Source organism: Lycium barbarum, chromosome 12, assembly GCF_019175385.1.
Source record: "Lycium barbarum isolate Lr01 chromosome 12, ASM1917538v2, whole genome shotgun sequence".
Classification (NCBI taxonomy): Eukaryota; Viridiplantae; Streptophyta; class Magnoliopsida; order Solanales; family Solanaceae; genus Lycium; species Lycium barbarum.
Window position 1 is genome coordinate 61,455,611 of NC_083348.1, and position 3,651 is coordinate 61,459,261.

A 3,651-nucleotide genomic window follows, 5' to 3' on the forward strand; every position below is an offset into this window, starting at 1 on the left:
CAATTTGCACGATTTCCCTTCGTTGGGGGTGGTCTATAATATTTGCCCCTCAAATTGCTGGTTTTTTAATTTTTGTCCTTCGCCTAAAGTATCCCGAGGTTCTGGGTTCGAACCCCAGTTCAGTAAAAAAATAAAAAAATAAAAAAATAAAAAAGGCAAGGCAAGGCTTTGCAAAAAGTCTGCTTTATGCGGCAGACTTTGCCTTCTAAGACAAACTTTTAGTTATGCCTTAAGGAAAAGTCTGCCGCATAAGGCAGACTTTTTGCAAAGCCTTGCCTTGCGATTTTTTTTTTTTTACTTTTATGACTAAACCTGGGTTCAAACCCAGAACCTCGGGGTATTTTCGGCCACCCTTTTAAGCGAAGGGCAAAAATTAAGGACCCCCCCCCCCCCAACCAACAAAAGAAGAGAAATCCACGCAAAAAAAATGAATTTTGTTCAAGCCTAAAATTGGGCTGTCAGATCAGTACCAAATTTCACGGTAAAAGATGAGAAAATGATATTAAACATGTGAAAAAAAAAACATAGTTCTAGAGAAAAAGTTGTAATTCCTTTCCCGTGTTCACTCAATTAAGCTTCTAGTAAGCTCATATTAGTTATACATGCAATCGATGAGTAGGAATAGCCATTAAATGTTGAGCTCTAGCGGTAACTAAACCGAATTTCTCAGTCATATCTATATCGTTTGACATCATATCATTTTGTAGCTTCCGGTCAAAACAATGAACCAATTGTGCTAGCACCATTCGAACAATTGTGAGACCTAATTGTAATCCAGGGCAACTTCTTCTTCCTGAGCCAAACGGTAAAAGTTGAAAATCACGTCCACGAAGATCGATGTTGCTACCAACAAACCTTTTTGGGACGAACTTCTCGGGTTCGGGCCAAACTTCTGGATCTCTTCCGATTGCCCAAATATTTACTAAAATTCTTGAACCTTTAGGTATATCAAAGCCATCAATAGTGCAATCTTCAATGGATTCATGAGGAATCAATAGTGGTGCAGTGGGGTGAAGCCTAAACCTTCTTTAATGACCATGTCTAAGTACTCTAATTTTTCCAAATCTGACTCCTCCACCATTCTGTTTTTGCCAACTATTAGTTCCAACTCATTTCGTAGTTTTTTCATTACTTTAGGGTGCCTTAGAAGTTCAGAGAAAACCCAATCAATTGCGGTTGATGAGGTGTCCATGGAAGCTATTAGCATGTCCTAAATAGAAAGTTTTTTTTTTTCAATTGCTAAAGTGGTCAACAATATTCACATGTTTAAGTATACACAGAATTTGTAATCTTGAAAATAAAATAGAATACGTACTACAACATGTAAAGTGACAAGATGATATAAAATTACATACACTAATGGTATATATAATTTAAAGTCTAAATAGATAAGAAAGAATAAAGAAATGAAGTCTCTAAAGTGGGAATAAGCTCATATTTGTTTTGCTAAAATTTTCAATTGAGAAATTCTAAACAATTTGAGTCTATGAACCCAAGCCTCAAATATAGCTAGGTGGTCTCAACATCTTTTTCAGATTTTGCCAACTCTCTTCAAAAAGTCAAACTAGAACGATAATGAATATACATCGATGATGTAAAAGACTTTTTTAACTATAAAGTCACCCTAAAATATTTATAACTAGCTCTACATAAAAAGTGAGATTTGTAATCTTAAAAATCAAACAAATTATCTGCTACTGTAGGTAAAATGATCTGCTACTAAAAAAAATGTGCACTATCAGCGAATATTAGTTAAACTCAACTAAAATTAACTTGCAATTCTATTCATGTTATGATGAATAAAACGTTACCAACAAAATAGCTTTGACATGGTGACGATCAAATTCGAATTTAGCTTCGCCAGATTGCATAATATTCATCATAGTATCAACAATATCCTTAGTTTGCTTTTGTTCATTTGAATCTTGAACATGTTCATCAATAACTCTCTCAAAAAAAAACCATCAAAAATCTTTGCTAATTCCTTCATACGACGATCGAATCCCTGCAAATCAAACTTATCAAGAAAAGGGAAAAACTCACCAATATTTGGTGTTGCTGTTATAATCAAAGTTTCTTGAATCACATCTTTCAAACCTCTTTCATCAAATTCATCTTCCATATTTTTTTTTTTCCAAATATCATTAAACAAGCCATGTTAGCACCTAATGAACCAAGTTTTACACTAATATCAACTTCCACACTACTAGAAGATGCCTGATTGATAAAAGTCACAAAATTTGCAACTTCTTGTTTTCTCATGGCTTGAAAAGAATTGATCTTGAGAGTACTGAGCAACTCTAACATGCAAAATTTTCGCATGTTCCGCCAATAAGATCCATATTTTCCAAACGATAAATTTCTCTGATCGTGCGCGATTAATTGAGCAGCTCTATTGTTTGGTCGACTTGCAAAAACAAGATCATGATTTTTCAAGAATTGTTCAGCAACATGAGGAGATGAAGCAACAATTACCGGAACTAGACCAAATCTCATGCTCATTATGGGACCATTTTTTTTGGCTATTTTATGAAGATCTTGGTGGACATTTTTGCCAATCATATGAAAATTTTCTATTATTGGAAGCCCTTTTGGGCCAGGAGAAGTTTTTTCTTCTTTTTCATGAATTTCTTATGTAATTCTTGAAGAAAATATAGCACTGCAATTACTGCAAGAACTTGTAAGAATGTTGAAGCCATGGATAGCAATTGATGTATCTTAATTTGCTTCCTAACTTGCTAATAATATAAAGACTAGATGGCATATGTCCGTGCGCCCAACACTTTGGATTATAGTGTATCTATGTGTATGTAGTTGTGTTTGGGTAGTGATAATATATATATTTTATATTGCTAATAAACATACATAAGTTTGCACTGTTTTTATGCATGTATATATATATATGTTCAAAACACGATTAATATAACATTGTAGTTTGTGTTTCGTATCCAAAACTTTATTATATTAATGTTTGCCACGAATACAAAATTTGCAAAAATTTATTAATACTTTTTAAAAGAGAAGACTTGTTTAAAAAGAAACTATTTTCGTCTCTTTGAGACAAAACAATAGCAATATTTAAGTATCAGCTGATACTTTGAATTTTAATTCGATTAATTTAAAGGTGTAATATATTCTATTGTTAATATATGTAGCTTGGACCTAAACAATACTTATTATTTTTTATCAAATTTTGCTTTGGATAATTTTAATTCAAATTATTAAATTAATTTTACATGTTTAAAACGAAACAAAGTGGAAATTTGATTTTCTATTTAAACGAAGAACTACTATTTTTTTATTTTTGGTGAATATTCTTGGTTTAGCTCATTTTACTTGTCATGTTGTCTTTTGCACTTTTTTTAAGGAACGTCAATTAGAATTATAATTTGACTAATTTACCTTATTTATTATTTGATCTCCATTTAATATTATTTTTTCTTTTATGACATTAATCTCTTTTCGCATTTATTAGAGCAAGAATAAAAATGAAAAAAATAATTAAATTTCAACACTTTGAATTATAGTGTATCTATGTGTATGTAGTTGTGTTTGAATATTGATCACATATTTTATATATATATATATATATATATATATATATATATATATATATATATATAATATGTTCAAAACACGATTAATATAACA

General features: G+C 31.2%; 1 pseudogene; it reads right to left on the bottom strand.

Annotated features, from left to right (window-relative positions):
- Positions 1-577: 577 nt before the first annotated feature.
- LOC132625113 (cytochrome P450 71AU50-like) lies at positions 578-2,699 on the bottom strand (annotated as a pseudogene).
- Between the last annotated feature and the right edge of the window lie 952 nt (positions 2,700-3,651).